Source organism: Anas platyrhynchos, chromosome 4, assembly GCF_047663525.1.
Source record: "Anas platyrhynchos isolate ZD024472 breed Pekin duck chromosome 4, IASCAAS_PekinDuck_T2T, whole genome shotgun sequence".
In the NCBI taxonomy this organism is placed as follows: Eukaryota; Metazoa; Chordata; class Aves; order Anseriformes; family Anatidae; genus Anas; species Anas platyrhynchos.
Genome location: NC_092590.1, coordinates 43,616,369 through 43,632,294, shown reverse-complemented (window position 1 = coordinate 43,632,294; position 15,926 = coordinate 43,616,369). Strand labels below are relative to the sequence as shown.

General features: G+C 36.4%; 1 long non-coding RNA gene across 4 annotated transcripts in view; it reads left to right on the top strand.

Moving 5' to 3' along the window:
* The window catches only part of LOC106016307 (uncharacterized), a 340,332-nt gene that overhangs the window by 262,438 nt on the left and 61,968 nt on the right, over positions 1 to 15,926 (top strand). For all 4 annotated transcript variants that reach the window (XR_011809112.1, XR_011809114.1, XR_003497063.3 and 1 more), the window contains 2 exons: positions 1,843 to 1,901; positions 3,872 to 3,947. This is a non-coding gene — a long non-coding RNA (uncharacterized lncRNA). The remainder of the gene's footprint in view (positions 1 to 1,842; positions 1,902 to 3,871; positions 3,948 to 15,926) is intronic.

Genomic DNA, 15,926 nt, shown 5'->3' with positions numbered 1-15,926 from the left:
AACTAAGAAACTAAGAATAGTAAACCATAAGGTACATAACTATCACTGAGCAAATGCAAAACTGTGCATTGAGGAACAAAGAATTAAAGTAATTTGCAAATAATGTGGCATTACATTTTGGAAAACAATGAATTCAACTTACGCAACTTTAAATCAGGGTGAATTTACATAGCTTGTATGACTTATGTGATCTAAACTGCTACTTAGTGAAATGAAAGAAAAAATTTCCAGTCACTGGGATTGTGTATGCATGCTCAACACTAAGCCAGCCCTAAATCATTGTGTTTCTGTAGAGGCAGAATCACTCAATTTGTTATGATACAGTTCCATTAAATATATATATAGAGAGAGACATCTTATATGAAAAATAATGTGCAAAGGCAGGCAGGTGCCTGACTGTGGCTTCTATGTCTTAAGGAGTATCCAGATTGCAGACAAGATGATACTGGTGTTAGTAAATGTAGCACAGCATGAGCATTGAATTTGTGCTGTATGGCTCTGAAGTACAGCATTTATAAGCTTCATTGGCATCATGTTTCTAGGACTGTTTTCTGGAAATTTCTGTTACCTATTCCAAGTCTTTCCATGCTACCTTAAGAATATTAGCAGAACTATGAAGAATGAAGCCCAAATCCTCTAGCCCTCAGGGAACGTATTTTGCTTTCTGGGCAGCTACGCTGAGCCCATTAAAAATACCACTATTGCCAGTAACTGGATGATTATCTACTTATTGCTGTTATTGCACCTCTGACCTCTACCTGTGACAGTGAATTTAATTACTGGACAATGATACACATACAATTTTGCTCAAATTAAATTTAACCCAGAAGAGCAGTTACCATGGCTGTTATTTGGGGGAAATTTGGTTTGGGTGAATTTATAGCAATGGGACATGTATAGCAATGCGACAGCACAAATATTATATAAGGTAAATCCATGGAAGCTGGAAGATCACTGGAAAATTATGATGAAAATATTGCACAGTTGCTGAATGTTTAGGAGTGTCTAACACACCTATGTCATGTCACCTCCAGCACAGTCACAGAATCAAGAGGGTTGGAATGGACTACTAGAAGTCATCTAATCCAACCTCAGCTAAAAGCATGTGCAGTTGGACCAGGTTGCCCAGGGCCATGTCAAGTTGGGTGTTGAATAACTCCAAGGATGGAGATGCCACAACCTCTCTGGGCGGCCTGTTCTGTGTTTCTTCCTCACTCCATTTTTCCTTAAGAAAAATAATGGTTGATTGAACCTTGTGGAAGCCAGTATTTACTAACTGGCTTTTGTATGAAAAATATGCATTAAACAATGAATACTAGAACTTTAAAGTATCTACAGTCCAGTGTCCTGAGGGGAGTAAAAGAGTGAACTGAAATAAAAGGTCTCCAAAAAGCACCAGCAGTCTGGTTACTGGAGATCGCTTGCCTGATGAGCTTGTAACTGGGATACTAGTCTTGTTTGGACCTTTTGGACCTCATCCCATGAATGGATGAGCATCCGTGGATTGTTTCAAAGAAATTGCTAAAGGCAATTAGGGAAAGCAAAGCAAAGTCAATGTATGTTTACATTGTTAGGAGATCTGCATCTTCACTGGAAAAATTCAAGACCTGCAGGTTTACAAAGTTGAAAAACCTTGAATTACAAAGAAATGACCAGGAAAGTCATCTTGTTGAAGTTGTTATAGGCCCTTTCATGACTCTGGATAGTTTACATTACCTGAAGATCTTCCCTAAATAAATGTGTATAATGACCTTAATCTTTTCCTTCCTTCCTGAATCATGGAACATCTATTTAAAAAGATAAAGGTCTCTCATATCTCTGTTTCTATTTTTTTTTTTTTAGAAGAAATGCTTTGTCAACGATCTTCAAAAAAGAGGAAGAGGTATGCAGCCAACAAGAAGGTAAACTTTGACGATAAAAAATACTTTTAATATATGTATAAGGTTTGATTATACTGCTTGAGATACTAAACAGTCCTTAGTTTCATGCATTTAAATAGATTCATGATTTATCCATGTGCCTTTCCCATAGAAAAGCGAGTCTATGGAATACCATGTAAAATATTGTTTATTTTTTTCCAGTTTCAAGTGTCATGGTAGTTAAGTGCAGCATAGCGATTACATTATTGTTTTTCTGGGGACTAAAACTGACCTTACTTTGCCATCAGGGGAGAATTTTTACATGGATAATTCTTACTGTTACTTCATTACAGCTATATTGAATTGAGCAGTGCTTAGCCTGACTTGAGGATTATTCATCTGACTACTGAATTCAAATAGTATTTCTATAGTATGTGAAATATTATCATCTTTAATAAGAGACATTTAATCATCTCTGTTTATTGATGGTGACATCTTATGTTCTATTATTTTTATTTCCAAGTGAAAGCAAAACAAAGCGAACCACTCACAGAGGATTCAGCTTTCTTTAAACTTATGCTAGTACATTGTTAGATGCTCTAATTAACTTCTATGTGATGGTCTTTCAGTGCAAGATGCATGACTGTTTTGCTTTCATGCCTTCATATTATGCTTCCAGTTAATAATACTCACCAGTAGGAAACAATGATAAAATACATTAAAGACTACTTTGATCTTTGTCCTCTCTATTGAATAGTATTTTTTGGTTTTGATGTTGTCCTGCTGCTTATTTGCTAGCTCACGTAGTCTAGGAAGATAAAAGGTAATATCAGTACTTCAGAATCTCCTATCAGCTCGTGCTGAAGCATTTAGCATTGGTTCTTGCTCTTTTCTCAGTTGGCATGTTCTGTTTAAAACCACCGGTCCTCCCTTTTGGTACTGATCAGTGTATTTCTACTTCAGAAATAGTGTGTTCCATTTATCTTTCTGCAAGGTTCTTGCTCCTCATTGTTTGACATAAAAACATAAGATTTCTGGATTAAAATTAGAACAACTGCTGCTGCTGTTACTGCTGCTTCTGTAATCTGTTGTTACTGCCTGTTCCCTGCTGCAATCTGTTATGTCACGACTGACTGTTTTAAAAAGCAGTCCAGGGCAGAAATTTCTTGTTAGTCTCAGAAGATTTGCTTATAGATTTAGTTGCAAATAAAGTTGAGGTGAATATGTTTGCATGGATTTAACCCTATGATTACATATGTTATCTGAACTCTTGAATGTTTGAGAACCACTCTCACAGTTGGTGTAATTCAGCTGAGCACAGGGCCTTAGTTAGACAGTGTCTCTCTTTTGCCTCTAGAGCACTATTTCCTACATGTTTCTATCATATTTTTTAAAGTGACAAAATGTATAGGCATCACGTAAGATGCAGAAAGTATATTCTAACGGTGTTTCAATAACTATATGGCACACAAAATACATAAAATACAGATAGAAGTCACTCTGAAAAGGAGAGGATACATTTTATCATGCACTCCTTTAGTGTTGCATTCTGTACCTTAATCAGATACTGGAAAACAGTTCCACCTGTGCTGGGTTTTAACTGTACTTACCAAGAACTTAAGTGTACATTACCTTCTCTTTATCATATGGTCCAAGTTCAACTCTACGTTTTACATGTCAACCAGAATGTGGTTGATTTTTGTTTGTTTGTTTTTAGCAAACAAAACCTACCATTTTAAAGATGCTCAGTGGAGTACAAAATGTGAAATAAATTAAAGTGTAGTGAAAATGATGAAGCTGAATGAGGCTCATTTGGCAACATCAAAAAAAACATTCAAAGTATCTTGGTCTCCTTTGACTACATACCTCACATGAGTGATTATCTTAACTCTGCCTTTCCAGTGAGTTGACTGCCAAAGCAAAAACAACAAATAGCATCTCATGCATTCAAGACAGAAGTCCATACCTATATTTGCAGTGTCGTTTTTGAAACTAAATTGTCATCCTTGCAGGTGAAAGCAGCCATGAAAACAATCGTGTTTCATTGACAAATGGATAGCATAGTACTACTGGTTCATTTCTAATAAGGTAAGGTAATCATTTTTTAAATGGTTTAAACTTACTACCCTGCTGCAACCTATCACTGTTTCATGCCAGCCACTTCTAAGAAATAGACCTGAACATCATTCACCACACTCTATCCAAACAATGAGCCTGAATCCAATTTATTAGAACAGAATGAATATAGCCTTTAACTTCTCTACAGAGATACTATTGTTAATTAAATCAAAGGCCCTTCCATACACAGTGCTAACAGTTCTAGCCCTGCATCCATTCTCCAAACAGTGTATGACATTGATGGATAAACTCAATTAAAGCTTGAGCATTAGAGAAGTAATGTGGAGAGCTGAAGTGATCTTTACCAATCCACCTTTAAAAATTGCAATAAATATTTCAAAATGAAATGTTCATAAATTATGGTGCGGATACCCGTTAGTGAGATTGGATGGAAATTCAATTCAATTATTCTAACTTAGTTTGCTTTTGGTTAGGCAATGGCATTTGCTTTCTCTCCAATTATGTTATAGTATCTTACAAATGGATTAAAAACTTAATGTAAACAGGGCAAAAAACGCTTCCACTTTTTCCATAGCTAACAATGAAATGGGATCCTGTCTGTGGTTCAACATTTTCTCTCAGTTTGTCTTTTACAAGGTAACTAATACATGTATTTTTATGTTATACATGGACAGTATCTAAGTATATATACTAATTGCTGTTACAATGTGCTAACTCCTAAAGGAAAACACACCAGGAGTTAAAAACAAAACAAAGAAACAACAGCAAAACAAAAAAACAACCAACCTAACCAAAACAAAATAAGCAAACAAACAAACAAATGCATGTACACAACACTGATAAGCTGAATTACTTTCCCTAGAATGTTAAAACTGTGCTTGGGGATTGACCTATTGATTGACACAAAATGATTGATTTAGAGGAAAAAAAGAAAAGCAAAAAGAAGAGGAGGGCTGTTTGGTTAAACCCTCCTGCATTTATTGTGAGTGAGATGTCAGTGTCCTTGTCATGTCTGCCTGTACAGAGGGCACTGCTTTTCAGTGTCTTTCACTAACTTCCCTTCACAGAAGGCCTTTAAAGCTGGTTTAACTGCTGAGGCAAGATTTTTCTCTGTATAGAGGAAACTGTCAGATGAAAGGCTTATCATAAAGGATATTTGCATTCCATCAGTCTCCTGTAGCTAGACCTGCTTTTCCAGACTACAGGCAGCTAGGCACAATTTAGTGCAGACCTCAGGCTGTTTCTACAGTGTAATGCTGGTAACTGGAAAGTCAAGGAACTAGAAATGAAGTGTAAAGCCATGTCTTTGTGGTTTTTCCCCCACCTTCTTCGGTCAAGTACCTTCAGCTTGTGTCCTCATTATTTGGTTTATAGTTTGTTCCTTTACGGTTGTTGAGTTTTAATAACATTTACAAGAAAAATCTACAAAGTCAAGAATGAAGTTTTAGGAGATTTTCTCATTATTAAAACTTCAAAACTGAATTTTGCTGAAACATCCATCTTTAATGCGTTTTAATCAGTGCTGTTCCTAGGCTGAAATGCTGATTTTGTCAGGGAAATATTTCAATAGCCATGATCTGAATTTTTTAGATATATCTTATTAGGCTTTCCACAAGCTTTATTTTGGACGTGTGTTTGTATTTTAACAACTCTGATGGCTTCAAAATTTTATAATCCTGCTTATTTTGCCAGGGAGGAATTGAACTAAAAATACCCAATTTTTAAGTACCTGTATTCAAAGATGGCTGTTTAACTAATTTTAACTAATTATAGTGGAAATAATTAAATTACTTCAGACCTCATGAGATAACTTTATTGGGATTGAAACCTGCTAATGTATTAACAGCTAAAGTGCCTAAATATAAATGAAGGTGGGAAAACCTTTAATAGTACATTGAAATCAAAGATACTGAAAACAGATCCTCAGCCAATGCTTTTCTAGACTCTCAGAAAAGCGGTTTTAATGTGAACACACGCTTTCCTATCCTCCACCTATCCTCCATTTGTTAAAGTCTACTAAAATGGTAATGGAAAAGATGTCTGTATATATGATGAGGTAATACATTTAAATCACTCTTCTCTGAAGATTAGTGACACACAATATTTAAACCTGCTAATCTCACTGATGGGTGCATAAGGAAGACTTGCACATCTAATAGCTTTTATTTAATTAATATGCAATTATTTTTGCAGCTGGGAGGATGGTCCCAGTGGCTAAGGTACTGGATTTGAATTTAATAATCTAGGGTCAGTTTTTGTTTAAGGCTCAGCTATCCTTTGTGGCATAGGATAGTTCATCTCCATTTCCCTGTGCCCCTGTTCTCCATCTGTAATATAAAGATGATATTTCCCTCTGAGAGCTTTACAAGTCTAAAAAAAACTTTGTAGTTGTGACAGTTTCAGATGCTGTGGTGAAGTGGCTGACTTCTGCCTCCACAGAGAGACATTAAATTCAGGCAATTTGAGAAAGAATCCACCAGACATTAGCCATGTCTCTTACAGGAGTCACTGATGCACCTTATCATCACGCAATAAACTGGTGACCTTTACAGAAATATCTGCTTCAAATACAATAGGGGCAAAATCAGAACAGTCTCTGTGTAACCAAATTATGCTTGTCAGTTGGCATGGTTGTGTGTGACCCAATTAAGTGAATATTGGACAGTAATGTTGGTACTAACTTTAAAGGTACAAATAGCCTTTTTTGATCTGTCTGTTGAATAGACAGAATTAGGCCAGATTCAGGTAAGAAATATTTCCTACTGTAGGTGGCTTACTCTATGTATTTTTTTTTAAGTGGAAGGATTTTTTTAAGGAAGGACAGGAATGATTTTTCAGTCACATAAATACCGTAAATGCACTTAGGAGCATGAAACAAGATGCTGCTGCAAAACACTTGCCCCTTGAACCCTACTGCTTCAGCCTGTGAGCATGCTCTTAAGCAAGTGTGATGATGGTGTTTCACTGCTTATGACCTGTCTGGAGCCCTTTTTTGGCCAAATATTTAGCTGCATTTCACTCTACTAATCTAGATGATCACCTAGTCTCCTGGTGACCTTTCTTATCTTTGTAAGTTTGGTAATGATACATTTGCAGAATTTAGACACCCTAAACCGAATCGCATTCCTATGGATGAGAGGGAACCTAGGAATTAAAAAGTGGGACAGCTGTTACAGTATCACTCGATTTCTTATACATGTCCAGGTTTTAGTCCAGTTTTAAAGGAATGTTTAGTTTGCAATGCAAGATGCATAACGGTCTATTAAAAAAAATCACCTTTAAATAGCCATATTAATAATTATATTAATTTCAGGAGAAGAAATGGATAAAAATTTGTTTATTCACATTTAAAAGTTGGTTCATATCAACCAATGACTGAGCCTTCAGCTAAGTATTCTTCTCAGCAAACAGTCCCGGAAATCCTTTCAGTCTCTTAAGCTGCATCCAGGCAGTGTGGTTTTTCTCTTCCTACATTATATTTGAGAAATTGGCTGTGGAAGATGTCCTGGATGATCCAAGCTTCAAATAGATCTTTGACTTTATCCCTTTCAGTCAGCCATCTCTGCAGTGAGGTATGACTTGGCATCAGCTTATCAGACTTGTTTTCCTTTGACCCCTGGAAGGTGCTGTTCTGGGAACAAAAGAGCGGCGTATTCTGTGGCCATGCCTTTTGTGAGTTCCTTGTGTTGGCAGTGCAGGGTCTGGAACAGATGAGCTCCACAGTGATTTTCTCAGGAATATGAACAGTAAAAAAACAGCTCTTCAAGTCACAAATCACACCAGTGTCCTTCAGGAGCACAGTTTGCAAGGTGGATGGTGATTTGTCTGACATTTCGGTTCTAAGAGACTGACCTTATCTTTGTGAGCTGTTTTTGCACTAGGAAAAAAAAAAAAAAAAAAGTTCTAAAACTATGGTCACTCTAACAGAATTGACTGCCGGACAAATCACCATTCCTCTAGCAAATGGTTAGGAAGCCTCTGATGTATTTGTCTATGCTATCATCTAGCATCTATCGGTAATAGACTACAGGATAATGAATACGATGGAGTTGTGATGTTTGGACTAGTGTTAATAGTTCATTTTATCTGGACTGTAGATTATGCTTCTTCCCTCAGCACTAAAGATTTTTATATATTCAGGAGCGCTCAAAGTTTTGGGTCAACAGACACTTTCCTAGAGGACAATTTTCTGAATTTTGTTCATATGTAAGCATACTCTACTGGTGTTCTTGGAGTCATTAATTTGGATTTTTGGATTAAATATAAGTTAGAATTTTTCCACCATAAAATACAGAACTAAGGAAATGTCAGAAAAAAATTGACTCTTTTTAAAGTTCACACTCACCTATTTTCTTCCATTTTCATTCATATTAGAGCTTTCTTGGTTACCGTTCAGATCATTTTACTTTTTTGTTGTGTTGTAAGGTCAGTCCAAAGTCTGATAGTTTTTGCTGTGTAATGGTAACCTTCTCTATATTTATTTTAGTCAGGCCACGCACTGGAGCAAGTCAAGGAGTGAAAGCATCGTTCTGTTCTGTCTGTCCTCCATAAGCAGCAGGACAGAGCTTGATGCAATAACACTTTTTTTTTTTTGTTCTGCTTCACAGTTAATCATCTCTATTAGAAAGTGTACTAAGTGATAATGTATTAGTTAGATGTCAAAGAAAGCTATAGAGATAGTAAACCTTTGGCAAGTGTAGAAATTCAACCGTGTTTTTGATCTGCTGGGAACTGGTGAAGGAGCGATCCTCGGGGACCACCTCACCCCGCCTAGCAGTGGGTGTTCTGTCTCGGGGTCTCCCTGTGGCCACCTCCTGCTCAGATGCTTGTCAGTCTGCAGGGTGACATGCTGTGGCTATTCCTGTCATGCAAGCACTTACGAGGCATTCAGTAACCCACCAAAAGCTATTTCAGGTAGTGTTGTCTTTTAGGGCCTAGCACTAAGAGAAACTACCACAAAATTACCACTTCAAGTGTTGTCCACCTTAATGGATCCTCTTCTGTCAGAAGAGTGCTCTTTGAAGTGTCAGATAGTGCTAGGCGTTCCTGAGTCTATCATACCTAAGAAAAGACTTGAGTGGTACATCGAGATGGCAATCATCAAACCTCCTACCAGACATCTGCAGCGTTATGGCCTTAATGAGCATGGTCATAGATACTATTGCAGTTGTCAGCAGAGAGAAGTAGAAATGTGTTTTAGGGGATATCCAGCATTATGATGATATAAATAATTCTGTAGAAGCACCTATTTCTCTAGTTACAATAAAGAAGAAATAATTGGCTGGATTAGAGATGCATGTCTATAATGAAAGGTGTTAAATCCCATTTCTGCTGTTTTTACTGAGGTTTTTCAGATACTCAAGCATCCATTTGTACTGTTAGAGCATCCTAGAGTCCAGCACTTAGCAATTATTTATTTCAAATATATTACATAGTAACTACTGATACAACAGTGTTAATATGAAAAGCTGGAAAAATACCACAAATTGTATTGTAAATAGCCTGTAGATAATATATAACGATCTGATTCTTCGATGAACTCTTTTTTTATACATGGGACCTGTGAGATTATTAACATCCTGTTATCTCAGAGCATATTCATATGGCCTTGAATAAGAAACTAGGTTTCTTCAAGATGCAGCAAAGCACATAAGTGCTTGCCTAGATTTCAACTTTCAAGTAGGCACATTTATGCCACAGACAGCCTTAAATGCAGGTGTTTGAAGTACCTCTACTGAATCACGGCCTGTATGTGTTTGCATCAGAGTTTCATGATTTGGGTGTGAGCAGCAAATGAGCCAAGGAAAATATCGAAAGCCTTGCAGCCAGAAAACATGAAAATCAAATTTTGGTCTGCAGAAAATTCTAAAACAATCAAAAGGGTGAACCAGATTATTAGTGATATTCTATATAGCCATTGTATGTAAAGAGGATTATGTAATGAATAAAAGATAAATACTTTCAGGTTTAAAAAAAAAAAAAGATTTACATGAAGTGGGAAACGTATTACCATATGAAAGTTATCAGTTCATATATTCTGTGCCAAATGTGCTTGAAGCATGATTGTCTAAAAGACTTCAAAATACATGATCACACTGAAGAAAAAGCATTTATAATTTAAATTAACATAATCAGTTCTTGTACCTATAAGTAGTCTATTTTGCGTTTAACTAATTTTAATTATTAAGGAGCATTAAGCTTACATTGCAAAGAGATTTCTATAAAAACAATGGATACAAATCAGATTATATGGTATATTAGAGTTAAGAAAGATTAAGTGTCATTTACTGACTAGGTGTCTTTAGACCTAACAGCCTTCAAATAAAGTATGTAAGCCTTCTCTTTTTAAGTGACCGTCTTTATCATGAGCTTTCTGATTTGCAGTTTCTCTCATTTTCAGATTTGCTCTGGATATGTTACTCTAATATCACAAAGATTTGAACCAATAATAAAATGAAATGAGCAAACACAGCAGTGAGGATTTTAAATGAGAAAGAAATAAGACTTTATAGCAGATAGTGTAATAGAAGTTCCACTGAAATCAATAGGAGTACTCACATAGAGTAACTCTACTGGAACAGGACTCTAAATTACCTGAAAATAATTTATTTGGCTAGAGATTCAAAACAGCACCTGTAAACTACTATCCTGAATAATTCCAATAAAAATATAGAACATCATTGGTTTTGTATTCCATAGCTTATTCAAGAAAAGATTAGAAGCAAATTTTAATGGAACCTATAAAGGATTTTCAGAATTTGGCTTACGAATCACTGTAATTGCAGATTTTTCTGCAGAAGCTTGCTAACTTAACATATTTTTCTTGCTCTAATCTATGGAATACTTGGAATAATATATGCAAAAATCTATGAAGGGTCGGGAACAAGCCAATATACTTGACTTCTGCAAGACTCATGTACTGAATAGAGCAGGTCAAACCATTCATTGTATATAACTGCTGTGGGATTTAATCAGTTTTTCTACCTGTGAATTATCCATGACCTGCTAATGATTTTTTTAAAATGAATGTGTGTTTTATGTAGTTCATCAAATAATCTTACAATCACATTAGGTTTGTAGAATTTTGCACCTGAGTACAATATGCAGAATGTGATATTCATGTTGGTAACCCAAGTCTCAAGAAACCCTATATATCCTGTTATTTTTTTGACCTAATGTCTACAAATAAGAACACTGGACTAATAAACAGGGTACTAGTTAAAAGGAAAAAAAAAAAAAAAAAAAAAAAAAGGCAAGCATAATAAATGTCAAAGCCTTTACAGTCTGTTCTTGTCCTATTTTATGCTGAAAGAGCATCACATGCAGAATAATACTTACCTGAGAAAGAAGGCATAGATTAGTCCAGGCAGCCTTCTCAATGCCAAGCCCCGATATGCAATAGTTTCTTTGGAATCCTTCCTCTCTGGATATAGTGAAGGTGCTTTGGAGGCAAAATGGTCAGTCAGATTCAAATAGAATGTTCTTACATTTAGTGTTGTTATTCCTAAACTGTTTTTAGAAGTCCTTTCTTCATCTAAATATAGAATTCAAATATATTGTATCTTCAAAAGACAGGAGTTATATCTCGCTTTTAAGGTCCCAGTGTGCATGCATTCACATTTTGAACTCTCATCTTCATATCTATAAATGTTTTTTTAGTAGGTTTTCTTATGGAAGTGATGTTTTAAGACCTCTCTTTCTGTGCCTCAGACTCTCCAATAACTTTTGAACCCAGCCAGGCAGTTTCAATCAGGTTGCAAGGAAAGGTCCAAGTCTCAACAGGAATGCAAAGAGAAGAGATGTTACCATCACTAGTGAAGGAAAGGTTGTGGTAGCACTGATGTGCTATACCTCCTGTGTAGCAGCAGCTGGCTTGCTGCCTTATGTGTGGTTTTGTGTGTGATGATCGTTAAGAGTCAAGATTTATTGTGTTGTTCTGAGAAGGTCACAAGGGTGTAGAGTTGCATCAGACTAGATGTCATTAGTTCCACAGTTGATGAAGGTTTTGTTTTTATTTTGTTTTTAAATAAAAGTCAGTATTCTCAAGTGTTCATTTCAAAACAGGAACAAAGAAAAATCTTATTCTATTGTGTGTTTCATGATAAAAACTAATTTCAAGTTGTAATTTCAAGCAAGATGGGTGAGATAAATATGTTGGCTAATGGAATATGACTCTAGAGGCCAAGAAAGACACAAGATACCTGGGATGTAGCGCTCAGATGTCTAGATACATGCTCCCTGCTGGTGTTCACCTCTACTATTCCGCTCTTCACACAGTGATTTAATGTGGGATCATTAAAGGGGGCATCCATTCCTACTTGTGCTACCAGAAGAGCATTAATGAAGTTCAGTAAATGACTTTTCAGTTCTATTTAAGAAAGGACAAGATAGATAGAAACCAACCTATGTGTTTATTCACATAGAACAAACTATCACTTCAAGCAGATTTTTGTTTAAGTTATATACATAAGATTGGATAACCATCGTTTAGACAATATGAGTCCTCTGCAGAGATGAGAGAGCAGTGAGGAGTGAAGGCCATGCACTGAAATTCAGTTTGTGCACTTGTGAAAAATGGTCACTTTTGGCTTCTCTCCCCTTGCCTTTCTATTTGAATTCTGCTGGCTTAAATTTGTGTGTCAGTCACCCCAATCATGTAAATCCAGTCTTCACTGTGAGGGAGGGCAGTTAATTCCTAAAGAACAAAACATTTCTGCAGCAACAGTTCCTAACCTGCAAGTAGAAGAGCATGAATGAAATCCTATACAATACAGTGCATGTGGACCCCTTCTAACAATAGTAGCTGGTACAGCTTCAATTTCGTTTTCTGCATAGAAAGAGAACATACTATACGAGGAAAGGTTATGAAAAAATGTGACTCAACTATTTAAAAAACATGTAGAAGTTTATAATGGCTTTTAAAAGTAGGTGATAGATAAGGAATATAGGGAAATATTAACTACTCAAAAATATCTTATGGAAAAGAAACAGTAATAACAGGCTTTTGTGGAACTTTTATTTCTAGTAGATTAATTTTTCAGGACCAAAGATTGTTATAGAAAAGACGTATTAAATCCTTATTGTTGTGTTACATTTAAGGTGATGACATGTCCTTAAACCCTTCTGTGATGCAGGCATTAGGAAAAAGAATGACAGATGATTATATCAACGGGTTTCAATGATTTAGTAGAAATAGTAATGGGGAACTGTTGATTTATTTGTGAGTTTGACTTTTAAAAGATAGAGTAGTAGTTTTACTAAGGTGAGATTGCATGAGGTTTGGTGCTATCCCACCTGCATCATGAAACAAAGGTAAGCAGGCAATTTATTTATTTATTTATTTATTTTCAGCAGAATAGGAAAGCTAAGCAAAAGACATGTGTAAAGCATTCTTCCCTCACTACACTGAAGGATGGGCTATAATTCTGCAATGTCCTTTGAGGTATGAAAACTTGTAAAGCAAGTTTATGTGATGCCAGAGTTCTGTTCTTGATCCCTGAGTCTAGAGGAAATCAAAGGTTACATGAAATATGATCTTTATCTGAATGCTAGAAAGCCACATGCTTTCCAAAGTGTTTATGGAATTCTAAGTTTTATAGTTTACTTAGACCTTGTGATCCAAGGAAGAGGGTAATCAACAAACAGCTTTTTCAGTTTAATCCTGTGTGGGTCTCTCCCTTGCTCTTTCTCTCTTGATACTTGGTTACTTTATCATACGCTGGCTTAGAGAATGCATGATATTGCTACCATGTGAAATGAATGGAAATTATTCTGCTGTTTCTCTTGACCACCTGGGATTAACAAATCCATATCCTCTTCAAAGAATATATGCTTCAGGATAACTTGGCAATCTTTAGCAGCCCTCTTCTTCGCCTCTATTGTTTTGCCAAAACAGCTTTCTCACTCTTACCCATGTTTTAGCTCTCGTATAGTCATCTACTTCTTGACAGCATGATTACTGGCTGTGACTGTTTCCACTGTGGGTAGCTATGATAAAGAATATAAATATCTGCAAGGTACTTGCTGCACAAAGATCCCTGGGTAACTAATCTGTGATCCCGTGTATTGTGTGTGGAGAGTTAAATTGCTCAAATGTCATCCAAAAATTACACAATGAACACAGCAAAATGCTACGGTAATCAGAAGAAAATAAATGATGTGCATGAAATCCCACACTCTTACCCTTTACTATGCTATGCAGACCTGTAAGCAGGTGCAATCTCTATTTGCACCAGCTCCACTCTAGGGAAATATATCCTAATGGTAAGTGCTTCTAACCAACTTTTCTAAGAAGTGATTGTGTGTCAGTGTATTTCTAAAAGCAGAACTAGGCAGGGGTGATAGTCATATTGCTGTTTTTCTTCATACATAGTCTCTTCAGCACCAGGAAAGTAAAGTGAATCATAAAGTAATCTGAGTAGGGCTGCCATCTCAACAGCAATCTTAACTTTGCTCTTGAAGCTGATCAACAATATGTAAAAGGATTCAATAGTCACGAGAAAAGAGATAGTATAAGACAGACCATGACTCACATAGCTTGAGCACGTCTGAAGAAGGAGTGTTATCTTCTTACTGCAGTATTTGTATAACATTCAGTAGTCAGTGGCTACAAGATATGAACAGCCCGGAGAAGAGGGTCTGTGTTACTGAATGAAAGGTTATTGAATGCTATTTTCACTGTTTCTTTGCATTCTCAGACAAAGGGAAAGTGTTCATACCACTTGGCATTAGCACCTCACTATACGCTTTTAATTTACTGAAAAAAATTATCTAGTTAGGCTTCCACGGTTGTCAGAAGGAATACAGTCTAAATGAAGTTAAGTCTACCTTTTGCTTTTAAATGCCCTTTTCACTGACTACTAGGAGAGCTTTGCCCTGTAATTTGTTTGCCAAAGCGGGTATCTACAGAAGCCCTCAACAAGTATCCAAGTTGTTGTGTTTTGATTGTACAGTGAAAGACAGTGTTGGATTTGGCCCCTTGTAGGCACAGATGAAGATCTGCTGCATGCTAGTTTGCTTTAAAAGTATCAGTTCCTCCTAAGTGAGGCAGTTCTGGTCATAGTAAGCATCTGTCAGATTAAAAAAAAAAAAAAAAACAAAAACAGTAGAAACTTGTAAAATAACAAATATTTCCAGATTTCAGGTACCTTCAAGTTAGGCAGGTGATGAGCTAGGGCTTTCAGGACTGTAGCTTTGGTTTTGGTGTCTCCATCACAATTCTGTAATGGATGCCATAGTTTACTGGAGCTAAGTTTGCATGCTCTGATGTTTTGGGCTTGCAATCTAAATTTTAATTTCAGAATGCCTGGACCCAAGTTATCCCCAAACAGTATCTTTTTATTTCATTATTCAGTGTTTCATTGTTACTGTTTTAAATGTACCTCATCATGGGATAGATCCTTCATCTCCTGATGATGCCCTTGGAAGTTAAAAGCTGAAGTTGCTGAGCTCCTTCCTATGATATGCTGTTTGCTTTAAGATATTTCATCTCCTGCATATGGAGCAAACCACACTTCGCAAACAAGGACAGGAGAAGAAAAGAAACAGATTTTAATTTGAGCCTTGCTAAGAAACTCAGATAAATGAGTGTGTCAAACAGAAAAGGACAAAATTAATGGGGAAAGACATTGGATTTTCAAGGTTCTCAGAGGGCATTAAAACAGTAGAAGTGAAAAATAATAAAATCATAAGAAGTGCTTGAGAATGTCTTTAAAATATTAATTGGGTACTAAACATGAATGGCAGATGCACAATACTTCCTTTCAATAGCAGTAACCTGAAACGACCACCTTCTGTCTCTGGAAGCCTTTAGAGTGCTCTTCCCCTTTGCCCCTCCTTTCCTTTGATGCACTTTGACAGAAGAATCAACGCCTGCAGCTACTCACAGTGTGGCTTGGTTGCTGTAGACTCCCTATCAGGCTATGATCTATTTTTTAAGAAACGGCATTTGTTCCTCTGAATGGCATCCTGCTGGTGTTTGCTCAAACC